Raw genomic sequence first — 13,478 nt, 5'->3', positions numbered from 1 at the left:
CAGGGATATTTTTTTCCTCTCCCTTTCTCGCTTCTCTAACGCTCCTTCATCTATCATACTCTTCAATATCCTATTACCAATAAAAGTGCTCTGTATCCACCTTTCCTGCCTTATTTGGATTATTCGTGAAAATCCTCTCTCCCCCCTCACCATGCCTATGCCATTTTTTTACTTTCTTTCCTTCCATTAAACCTTTTTCATCCTTCTCCACATCTCAAAAGTCTCCTTTTGCCTGCTAATATGCCTATCATCTCGATTCAACAAACTGAATTTCAGCGACTTTCAATAATTTCAGAGAGCCATGCTCCATATATAAAAAGTTCTACTAAAAATGTACAATGGATTTTAATCATATCTAATTACCAAATAATTGCATGTCTACGAGAAGTTCTAATGATTCAATCTTACAAAAAACATTGCGCAAAAGCTTATTGGTGAAACTGAATGAAAAACTGAAAAGGAAAATGAATTATTTAAGTTTTTACCAATCAGTAAAAAGGGTTTCTGAGTATTTGTTTTATTTCACTTCATTTTGTTTTTTTTAATGTCATCCGGTCGTACTAATTTAGGAAGGGCGATGCATCCTGCAGTGTATAATTTTTTGCATGGGAGACCAAAAGCTATTCAAAGTTGGTTTCGAGCGCATAAGTAATATTTTATTGTATCAGAGCCATAAATATTTCCAGTTTCGTCCGACTCCCCTTTGGATCCACCCCTGCATCAGTTGAATACGCCCCTGATCTACCACAAGTCTTTCTCAGGGAGACCAGTCTTGCTCAAGTAAACACGAGCTGAGTCGGGCGATAAAGGGCTCGTTGCATAAAATACTGACTCCCGAGTGAAGTGTGGCCGATGAAGACACGGAATGACGTTTTTAGAAGCATATGGCGCCCCCACCCAGGAGCTTTCCTCCTCGGACCTATCTTTCACAGATTATAGTATCCCTCCCCTCCCACGGTTATGCGTCCATGTATATCCACCCCCCATGACTGCACCCTCTCTCCGTCTCACCACCCCTCCCGTACCTCCATCGACCTTCCTCCTCGTCATCCCATGGTGTAAAACCTTTCAGCGCTCAATTAACGGAACATCATGAGTCACTTAGACGTGAGAACGGCCGCCGATTATATTTCCACACCCCGCCCACCCCGTTCCCTCCTCCGCGTCCTCCCTCTTCCTCCTCGATCTAAGTAGCGCCCGCGGCTAAAGCGAGTCGAGTCCTTCTCGTGGAAGGGGAGTGGGTGGGAGAGCCTCGAACTTTTTCCGGTCCCGTTAAAATACGCTTGGTTTTAGGTTTAATGTTATATTTAGAAACGTGGTCATGATTTACGTAGCTATACTCGAGTTTTACATATTTTTCAGAGGTATCTCGATCCCTACTTGAGGTGCTTTGTGGAGGGCACTTTGAGTGAGTACGCCGTCCGTCGGATGGGATGTTAATCTGCGGACCCCTTGGCGTCTTTCGTAAAGAATAGGTTAATGCCGGCGCCGGGTTTCTCTCCACCCTTCGTCCTTTCCTGTCCATTCCCTTTGGCGCAAATGACCTCAGTTGTCGGTCGCCTCCCCTCAAAACTACTACTACTTCGAGTTTTACAACAATGAGTCAAACAATTGTACTTTAAAATTTATGGCCAACGGAAGCATATTTGGAGCTCCATTGGGAAAAGGCAGTTGCCCTCAAAGGTAGATTATTTCAATGGAAATCATTATGAGAGAAGAGTAATTTTTCAGCGCGAAACGTAATTCTCGGTATCGTTTAGTACTTTACCCTGACTTGAATTCAAATATGATTTCTTCGGATTTGAGGAAGAGACAAAGGGAAATGATTGACTAAAATGAGACGAATTGAATTTTACTTCAACGGAGAATGAATGAAATGAAGGAATTAATAATTTTTGTTTCTTATTGTATCCATCAATTGTTTTTCCAAGGCTTCCTTTAGTTGACCATCGAAGGTAGTGAGTCATAAAGTGTAGAACTTTTTACCTATATTTATGACGCAATGGAAAATCATATTCGACAAAAACACACCTCTGTTTAGCTAAGCTGATTTTGACTAAATGAATGATACACTAATTATTACTTTTTATCATAGAAACCAAGTGATTGCATGGAGTATTTTTGTGCATTTTTGTTAATTGATGAATATATCAGGTTTGTCATAGAAGATGAAGATACTTTCAGCAATAAATTATGTACCATTTTAAATTTAAATACTTGCAATATGCTGCTCCTACATTTCTCGCTATGAGCAATGGATAATTGGGTCGTAAGATGAATTGTTTTCCATTGTTTGAATATAATATAGTGTATCATCGAAAATGAAGGATCTGGTTACGCTTTTGTAATTAAAATGATTTGTTCGCAACACTGTCTTGAGCTCTCAAATATTTCTATTTGATTTTGACGGTCCAATTCATGTAGATAATGATTGTCACCCTAGTTATATTCTTTCATTAATTATTCACTAATAGAAATTTTCAACCCCTTAGGTAGTAAAATTTGATAGGAATTGTTTATGCCTGCATTCTTTATTTCATTTAGTTTCATGTACAACCCATGAATCACTACAACTACTACTGTAAACTTTATGTATCTTTGTCAGATTAACAGTTTATACTATTCTGTTATTTTTCGAAAAAGTCTCCTTACAGGAATGTTCCATTACAAATTTTCGAGGGATCCAGATAACTCTCTATTCAGAAACCTTGGCGTTCTGGATGAAGTAGGTAGAGTGTACCATATAGGAGACTAGGGTAACTTCTCTAATTTAAGAGCAGTCATTAAGAAAACACGCTTGTAATTTGCTAACGTGGAGGAATTATTTTTTTTTAATCCTCGTAACGGGCTCTACAGCGCCCTCCCTCTCCCGCCACTCTCTCTCTCCCTCCCTCTCCCTTTATGATTTCATAAATCCGGCTTTTTACTGCGCCCTTATCATACTCAATTTTTTTTCCTCGTAAAGTCATTCCAAACGAGGCCACTCATGACCTTCAATAACTCACCCCTCCTAGAACAAGCAGCTTTCACTTTATAGCAAGCATTCGGCTTTTTAATGTCTCTGGGTAAGCGTTACCCAAATTAGTGGGGCCCAGGAGGGGAAAAAAATGAAAGAGTTAGAGAAATAAAGGAGTCCATTTACGAAGGGACTTTAAAAAAATGAAGCCATCCGGCTTACGGGTCGTTGCAGACTCTCTGTTCGATCTCAAAAATTGAAAATGTTTTTTTATATTATCTCCCGCAGCGAATAAGTGGTACCGAGAGTGTGAAATGAAAACTTACATTACCTGTGCCATCACCTCCATTGTCAAAATGAAGCTAGTGCGTAAAATTACTTAATTAGGGTATTTTCGGAATAGACATACCCTTATCGTAGCGTTCAATTTCCAAGTGTGGCATGCTGCAGCCACCAGAGTTGTCTTCCAACATCGCCTTCCACTCATCAGTGAATTTTTTATCAATATATTAATCATCCATATATCCATATTGATTTTTATACAGCGCCCAATTTGTTTCTTGCGACTTTTATCTTTTTTCTGTCTGCTCTGTGACACTGTTTTTCAAAATTCCTCGTCTTAATATGAGTTTCGATATTAAGTCTTCATCTCGATGTGTCAATTTTTTATTTGCACCATTTACTTGTAACACCAGAGTATCCATAAAATCCACACACACAAATACAATAATATATACCTAAATATACAGTGCAAGATGTGTATTATTACAAAGTAATACAATTTCCTTTACACTGTTAAGGATTATCCAAATTTATGATATATAAAATCATCCCAAAATTATACTTTATTATACCTTATAATCAGGAAATCATATGCAAAATTAGCAAATTTAATCACTTTCAGAAAGGGTTGTCGTACATTTTATATATTAGCATTTACATAGAGGTAGAGGTAACATCACTAATTACAGCATGTCTTTCTACTGAGAAGAGGTCACGATGTGGAGCAATCCTTATTTCCCACTACAGAGTCTTAATAATGAACTAATTGAAGTTCAGTAAAATATATTTATGAATAAAAAATAATGAAACACACCAAATCGACATAATTGCATATGGGTTGTTCATAATGGGTTGTGTGTAACATTCTTGATCTTGAGGTATCATAAAATCATAAGTTACGTACCCGGGCCCTAGATTGCGGAATAGAATCCACAAATGTAAAGTAAAAAAATCAAGTGCGGAGTTTTTTATTGCGAATCCCCTCCACAGATACACACTTGAAACCACCTGGTAATCAGATACCATGCAAATATTTTTCTATAATCGTCATCATTTCATAATCAGTAATAAATTCCAATTGCTGCCTCTGAGCTGAACTTTGATCAACCCACCGATAAGGGGTAACGTCAAAATGGCCCAGAGATTATGGGAAGTTTTCAAAGTGTGGGGAGGAGGGCAGCATTCTGGGAAAGATATGGGAATGGGGGATCCTTGGAGCTCTGCCACTTTTCAGTCCTCTCGAGTCTCCTTTCATTTTTTCAGGCCGGAAAACACTTATCCTCCTAATTCACGCCTCGAGAGATTCCCTTCCTTCTCTCTCTCCCTTCACCAACCACCCACGCTTCTACTTACTTGTATCCCATTCCCCTCTTCGGAGCTGCCAAAGCAAAATTTGTCATCACTTCTATCAAATACGTAGCAGTCAAAATATAGATGAAATATCTGTGATAAAACAGTTCATTAGGTTTTCATCCGTCCATCGGTAATACTTTGTTGGACAAGTTAAATTTCTGTTTTCAAGTCTACTTGCGCCACAAAAGTCATCTTTGCCGGCATAACATGGCATAACTTCCTCCAAAAACTCAGTCATCATTGCTGATTTGAATCTTAGTCTCTATTCCTTTTTTTGCTGAAATAGATTACTTAGGTTCCGTTTATGTCCAATTTTGATGCAATAAATAAGCGTAACCTACGACCTTGGAGAATTTTCGCCATCTTTAGTCTAACTAAGATGTCAATATGCAGTTATTGAAATAAATTTTGAATAAAACAATTCTATTGAACGATAAATGTCATCCTTCTCAATAAATTTAGCTCGTACCATGACTTAAGAAAAGCGCATACTTACTGAGTACACTCCTAGAGACTGTTCTGGAGACAAAAATTGGTAAACTTGTGTATATATCTCGTAGAAAAACTGATACAATCTGCTAAATGATCATCAAAAAATCAATTTCTAAGTGTCATCCCCTCAACATTTCATGAAAGGCATGTGGTATGATTTAAAGTTACGTTTTAATGGATCCAAGGAAATACGTTAGGTGTTGAAAAAATTAATCATATCAAAGAGGAAAGACTCTCTGAAAAATTATTTACAGGACTGTTTACCATTTATATGTTCAAATATTGGTGGAATTATCCCTTCCTACTTTCAAGTTTTGCATGACCTGTCTGCTTTTGGTGGAATCCTGTCGTATAAATGTTTATGGTTCATTTTTATTCCCTTTTATCGCATAACAAGTAATTAATTTATTTGGTGAATTAACCCTTATCTTGAATGGAGTCTTCTACCAGTATGCACACAAGTTTGCAAGTTATTTGATAGTTTCTAACGAAAATTATTCCCTTTTTCCTTCTTCTCTCATATCCTCCCTTATCACTCACCATTCCCATCTGTAGCTTGCACCCCCTGCCACACACCTTTGTGGTGGATCGCGGGGAATTTTTGTCGACGTCAATTACCATACCGGAGTGACAGCAATGTGTACAAATGCATGTGCTGGATGAACCGATAGAAGCTAGGGAATAAAACTTCCGCTGTTGGTCACTCCTAAATTCTCACGTTCGTCCATTCGTCCCCCCCTCCAAGGTGCAGCGCAGCTCAAGAGGCCCGCTTTATCTTTCGCACTGCTCTTGAGTTGGCATTCTCCATAAAGGATGCACCCACCGCCGACAACCTGACAACATAACCCATAAGGGGGGCCACACACTTAGCGGCCTCATCATTGCCCTCTCACGCTACATCCGCCAAGGGAAACCAAAAGTGGCCAAAACGTTTCGCCACAAGTGCCCCTCTTAATTTTTTGGGACACCCAAAATGAAGAGACTTTGAGGAAAGCGTCCACACACTTTAAATTGAAGTATTGGAGAAGGAGTGGAACTCTTTTTAAAACGCACCACGGGTTTTATCTAGGGGTTGAGACACGGATGGATGGGAGACCAGTGCTTCAATCTTGGTCCACTAAGTACTTACACTTTGTTTATCTCACCTATTATCTAGCTATTATTGACGAAGAATCACTTTGTGGTCTTCCAATAATTTTAATTTCATTTTAAGTCAAAGCTCCTTATAAACAGTTGCTACTTGCGCCACAATATTCCTGCAAAATTTGAATTAGCTCATCCACTAATTTCCCATTCTAATGGGTATGGTTGAACTACTATATGACATAAAATTTAACGCATTACATGGAAGAGTCAAGGCTAAGATTCCCCCAACCAAAAGTAAATACCTGAACTAGTTTGAACTAATCTTATTTCACTTGTAGCTTAGTAGTGGATTCATATCTGGCACCCTTTACATTTCAGAATTAAAATCATCAAAAAAAGACCATAGTATGTTCTAAATTGCTTATTTACATCGTAAACACCACACAATCATAAAAAATAATTTCGCCAATCATTTTGATGATTGACTTTTACTACAACGTCAATGCAGTACGATTTCTCATTTTAAAATTTGAGAAAATATTAGATAAAGGATGGAGAAATCAATTTATGAATTCCATGTCTCACAGCCATAACTTATCTTCATTACGGCTCCTTTTGGTTTAATATCTGTTAGTTTTTCTATTTTTTGAGGTAGTGAAGGTATTTTAACGATAACTTTCACCTCTAGTGATCTACTAGTGAAACATCTTATTTACATTCCACCTTTAGTTAACTTAAAGATGTAATATACGAGTATATTGAGAAGCAGCTGGCCATATTTCCAATATTATTTATAAATCGTGGAAAAAACTTCCGCAGGTACAAGTCCGCGGAATGGAATAGGAAACCGCAGCCATCTGGAATACGTATACTTTTACACGTTTTCAAGTGTTTTCTCATGTTTTTCATCCAGTCAAATATGCTCTGGTTTCGCTCATCTACTGCAGTAGTGTTATTCATTATGTGTTTTTTCTATGTCTTGAGAAGAAAAAAGGAAGCCTCCTTAACGCAATGCCATCACGAATCCTCCTTCCAATAACATAATGTTTTGCAGCTCATTTTCTTCTTTAAAAGATGGGGCACCAAACTGGTACCGCTGTCAATGCTTGATCCAAATAAAAACCTAAGTTGAGACGAAAAATATTTTACGTAACTTTAAAAAAGACTAATTTTGCCTTTAAAAAATCTTTACATCCCACAGCACTGGGTTCGCTGCGGCGTAAAATTTTAACTTGTAAAATTAATATTTCTTCCGGAAATATAAAATTATAATCGTTGGAGGTAGGAAATGAATGATGGGGAAGAAAAAAATATTTCACTACCTGAGCTAGAACACGTAACTTAAACTTTAGAAGGCAAGTACGAGGATATCACTTAATATTCTCTGAACAATCAGCAATGAGAACATGCCGAGACAAGAGCTGCTGGACAATGCCACATAACTAGTCTCGAAGTACCCTTGAGGACCTCCTTCGTCGACCCGTCCAGCCTCCTTCGCATCGAAGTGAGTCTGGGACGGAATTCGGGAGGGCCCAGCGTCTCGCGGACTAATTGCAGGCGGTAGCCGTCTGACAAGAACCCTCCCCCCTGCGGTCACCGCAAGACCATTCGGAGTAGTGTGGGAGTAGATTGGAGGAGGAGGTTGGGAGAGAGGGAGCACGTAACCCGGAGGAGGGAACAGAACCCCGTTTCCTCTCACCCCAGCTCACCCCCCGTCACGATCCTTCAGCCGGTCCCGGTTTGAGTTGCGGGGGGAGAGGAGAGCCGAGACACATTTTCTACGGGCGTTTTAATTAGTTTCACCCCATTTGGTCCCCCGGGGAGGTGGGAGGGGAGGTTTGGGGCGAGAGAGGCGTTGGATGGGTGAGGTCCTCTCTTGGCCCTGATTTTTTACCCCGCTCCTCTTAAAAGTGGGATTGACGGAACTGCCGTTTGAGGGGGCCGTAAAGTACTCCGCCCACCGTCCCGAACACTCCCCCATCGTCCACTCACACCAATGCTCCCGCCGCACCCCCGGCGACACCTCCAGACGCTCCTCTCTGGGGGAAGGTTTTTTTTGGGGAAAGTTGGGGGGGTGTGATGGGGCTATCCTGGACCACTTCTCTGTCACGTTCCGAGCGCGCCGCCACCGCCTCCATGATCTTGAGTGAGTGGAAATGCGGTGTGGGGAGGGGTGAGAAAAGGAGGACTGTTTCTTGGACGTGCGGGCTGTTGGGGGTATGTAGTTCGGGGGCGTGATTCCCCATTCCGGAAAAATGAAAGAGGGACTCTTCTTCCTACCGTTGAAAAAGGTGGTTGTGCCACCCAAGTATTAGAAAAAGAAAATTCGGACTGCCTTTGCTGTGCCTTTTAGTTTTATCATCACCACGTCTCACGTCTGTGAATAAACTTATGTTGACTTTTATTTCGATTTCACCTTCCCCACCATTCCTGTATTTGTCTTTTATGTGTGTATCTATCCTTTTTCCTTATATCTCTATTCATGTGAATGAATATATATATATATATATATATATATATATATATATATATATATATATATATATATATATCATGCATTTACATATATATATATGTATATGCATATATATATATATATATATATATATATATATATATAACTTGTGTGAAATTCACACGGATGTGAATAATAATGTATACCAAGATAGCACTGGCGAACACAGACATGAAAACAAAAACACACAAAAAAGAGAACTCACACATATTCCAAACTCTCTCTCTCTTTTCCTATGAGTTTTCTTTCTTGTGTGTCTATGTTTTTGCGTTTGTGTTCACCTGTGCTATTTTGGTGAATATCATAAGTATATATCAAGGTACGAGGAGTCATCTAATGAAAGTGAATGGGAGCACCAAAATAATGAAGCTAGTTATTTTGTTTGTTTAATTATAAATATATGCGTGTGCATCAAGATATTTTTTTCCATATATATACACACATATGTGTAATATATATATATATATATATATATATATATATATATATATATATATATATATATATATAAAGGGCACAATAGAACTAAACTTGCGTTGCCCTCGCTGGACCACCCATGATCCACAAGCTCTCTAGACCACCTGGGAGTTCCTCCCCCTTCCGTCGGAAATTTAAAATGTTGTGTAACAAGCGCGTAATTGAAGGAAGTTGTGCGTGAAGGCTCGTTCGGGACCCTATAAGTAGTCATTCGTGACGCGTTTTGCCAAACATTTAACAGAGGGATTTTAAATTGTGCCCCTCTGGTACTTCCGTTGCTCAGAGCGTGTCTTCTTCGGGTTACAGTGTGAAATCGTTCACAGTATATCGAGATAAATGTAAGATACAGGAGCTTTACGATGTTGACTGGCGCTCGTGAAGAACGGAGGGGTATGGAAACTACCCGCCCACCTACTAATTTTCGGAGGGTTGGCTTTAAGGACATGTTCTTGTCATGGCTGAAGTTGTGTTGCAAAGCTTGAGGTCCAACTTCCGTAGCCTGTTCTAATGTTTTCTCGAAACGTTTAGATATACGGTACGGGTACGGTTAAAATAATTCAGGAGAAACTATTCCTATGCATTTGGCATTAAATACAAAAGTGTAAACTATTAATAATTAGATTTTTTGAATTAAAATATTTATAGGGACGGATTGAGTAACGGTAAACGAATTCAGTCCTTATTTGATTTGTATTCCCTCAAGTATGCGGGAATGGAAATCGTTTTAAAAAGTATAGATTTCAAATAATTTTTGATTAATTACTCCTCTTCTCATTCCTCACCCATTTCTTCCCCTATTTCAAATTACATTCGAATTTATCAGTTTTTAAGGATAAAATATTCATCTCCAAGATCATTTCATAGCACCTGTATATTAATAAAGCCACTTAATTGAACGCCTCAATATATATTATTTGAAAATGTCGTCTACGTTAAAAAAAACAAAAAAATAATTTTTAATCAACGACTACGCTAAATGCTACATTAATGTAAAACTCGTGCTCCTTTTCATTTTTTGAAGGTATCTTCAAAATTATTGGGCAAATAGAATTATTAAACATTAGTTTTTGGTAATTTCATTTTAGATATTCTTTATTCTCTCTATTCTATTTCATTATTTCTTTAATTGAAAATTCAAAAGTATGGAGGAGAGAATACAATCAATATTTGCAGGAGTGCAAGGGGGTAACTAATTGGGAAAAAATGAAATCCTATGTGCAGGGGTGCGATACAAATGACTTGACTGAGCTAATCACAATTGAGTAAGTTTTCTGCAATGAAAAGAAAGAATATACTGGTCAAAGGAAAAGTATGAGCTCATTGGAAATGGTTAAGAATCCGCAAAGGTCCACCAGAATTTCGAAGACGTCATGACTGAAAAATATCAAATAGAGCTGTTTATGAAAATCAAGAGTATGTAAGATGAAGATTTAATGTACGGTGTCAAATAGTAAAAGAGACTCTGCGGAAGAATGTAAATTGGAAAAAAACTGATGAGGCTAAATAACAGATTAGTCTATTGGAGGAATTCAGTGGATGCTAGCAAAAATACCTATTACCGCGGATAAATATAACTGTAATGATGCCTTTGAATGGTGACTGATATTACTTAAAATATGTTTCACAAACTAAGTTAAAACTATGTTTTTAAGCATACGATGCGAGCTACAATAATGAATAATAAAAAATAAATAGATTATAATGCCCACACACTAAGCTGCGTATTTTGTACTACTTTTTGTATTCGATTTGAACTTTTAACATTCATTAAACATTCTTAATATTAAACCTCCGGTTCTTCATTTAATATCTTTCATCTTATTTTTAATACCAACCTACAACTAGTATTACATATATGCATGTATATACTATACACGCCTAATGTAAGAAATTAAGTGTATTTGTGCGTATAAGAAAATATATATTCTTCTGCATATAATATAAGTTCGTTTGTATGAGAATGACTGGTGCCCTACCCAGTCAGCAAAATTACGTGCTGGGATTATGCCCAGGAAATGCTGGTCAGTATGTCTTACAACAAACACCCCCATTGTGGTGGCGTTCGGGGTACTATGTAGATGTAAATAATTGTCGTGGAATAAATAATGTAGGTTTTTTCTGTTGCCTTAGTGAATAATAATTTTAACCATACACAATTACTTATTCAAGACCTGACGCTGAACAATCCACTTATCGTTTGGCTTTTTCTCTTCACTTCATCTATAAGCGGTGACTCTACTAGAAGCGATTTTCATGGATAACGTGTCCATACGTGGCATAATGTGGCTTTACATGGCTATAGGTGTTATCAGAATACGTCAGTCCTTCTACTATATGAAGGTAGTAATCCAAGGTGGAGGGTTTACTCTCAATTTGAGTAATATTCGGGGATCGAGATAGTGCGGGGGCTAACTTACTGGCTTCCCACCCAGAGGGCCCGGGTTCAAATCCCGTTGGTGTTGAATATTTTTCAGAGCTATTCGGATCCCTACTCGAGGTGCTTTGTGGAGAGCGCTTTGAGTGAGTACGCCGTCCGTCGGATGGGACGTTGAGCTGCGGACCCCTTGGCGCCTTTCGATAAGAGTAGGCTAATGCCGACGCTAGGTTTCTCTCCACCCTTCATCCTTTCCTGTCCATGCCGTATGGCGCAAATGACCTCAGCTGTCGGTCGCCTTCCCTAAATACTGCTACTACTACTAGTAATATGTATATTTTATCATTAGTATTTTATGTAGAGGTGTACCATAATTCGTCAAGTGAAATGTTCATCAAGGGCGTGGGCACGGTAGCCAAATACTTTTCACCCGCGCAATGCAGAGTGAGGGTCGACATCCACCGGGGAGAGATATTCCTCTTTTGCGTGGACCAACCATGGTTGGATCCGGAAATGCGTCAGTAAAATGGCGAAAAACGAGGCGTAAAAAATGTGACGAGCGAGACTAACACTCACTTCCAATTCAATGAGGAACCCAATAGTTGCTCCGACTTCCTGCACCCCCGACCGACCTCCTCACGAAGAACATCCGACCCTCCCCCAAATATTCTAGTGGAACATTATTCCTCACAAGAAACCCTCCTCTCTGCTCCCTCACAGAATGCTTATACCGACGGAAACCACCTACTTCATCCGATAATTAGACAAATTAAAAGTCCCGATTTGAGTCTAGCCACATCAATATTATTGCAGGTTATTTAAACGAACATTTAAGTAAATGGAATAAAATATAAAGTTAAAGAAATACCAAAATATTTCCCGATCCTTGACAATAAATAATGTTGGTTATAATTTGTAAAGTATTTCAAAATTGCGTATATATTTAAGCTGAAAATGCAATTAATACATTAAAAACTTTTGAAGAGTGGCCCACAGGATTAATAAGTGCATGAATGCCTGTATACCCTTTGAACCATTCTGTTTCGAGATTAAGGGGTCACATAGTCAGCAGCCTAGTTTGAGGTTATTTTAGGAAACGTACTCCTTGCACTGAGCTATTGGCACTTCTTGTTCTTGAGAGATGATTTCTCTTGATTCCCACTGAGGACACCTCTCTCAGTATTACCATCCTCGTTTTCCCCCCTCAACCACACCCAGCGTGGTGCCAAATATTTGTATTCTCGTATTTTCATCTCACATTCTTTACTAATCTCTTCTTTATATCCTCAATCTTATAACAAGTGCAAAATAAGGAAGCATAGTTTTAATGACAAGGTGCGTGATTTCAAGCCATGTAAGATCGGTGACTCCACCAAATGAATTCAAAGAAGTTGCTGATATATTTCAAATATAAGTTTCAAATTCCATCTGAATTGAATTAAGAGTTTTTGGTTTTCAGGGTTTAAAATCCGAAGTTGCGTGAATTGATTTCTCCAACTCGAGAGACGCACAACTCTCCTCGTCTGTCCTTTTGGTCCCTTCAGTGCAGACACTCCAACTCAACTGTCCTTTTTCAGAAGACTCCGCTTCCTGCATCCTTTTCCCACCCAATGAAACCCTACGCACACGACTCATGTTAAATCCCATGTCCTCATAGCAATTCCGTTTGCTTTGGTTGCCTTTCCGGTTTGGCCCGGGTGAATATTTAATACGCTGATTGCCGTTAAAAATAAATATGTTTCATAATTCGTCGCTAATTCAAAAAATGCCATCTTAGCATCTTAAAGAAATTTGATGATATGTGGAATCGAGAAATAAAGAAAATCTGTATGCCGACGTATTTCACACCCACTGAACACATTCATTACCAACATCGCACTCATGAGTTGCTAAATCGCAATATAATGTATTGTCCCTTTTCATAGTATATCAGGTGTAATTCG

The sequence above is a fragment of the Hetaerina americana genome, unplaced genomic scaffold (genome assembly GCF_022747635.1).
Source record: "Hetaerina americana unplaced genomic scaffold, ioHetAmer1.1.p SCAF_7, whole genome shotgun sequence".
In the NCBI taxonomy this organism is placed as follows: Eukaryota; Metazoa; Arthropoda; class Insecta; order Odonata; family Calopterygidae; genus Hetaerina; species Hetaerina americana.
Note: the sequence above shows the minus strand (reverse complement) of the source record.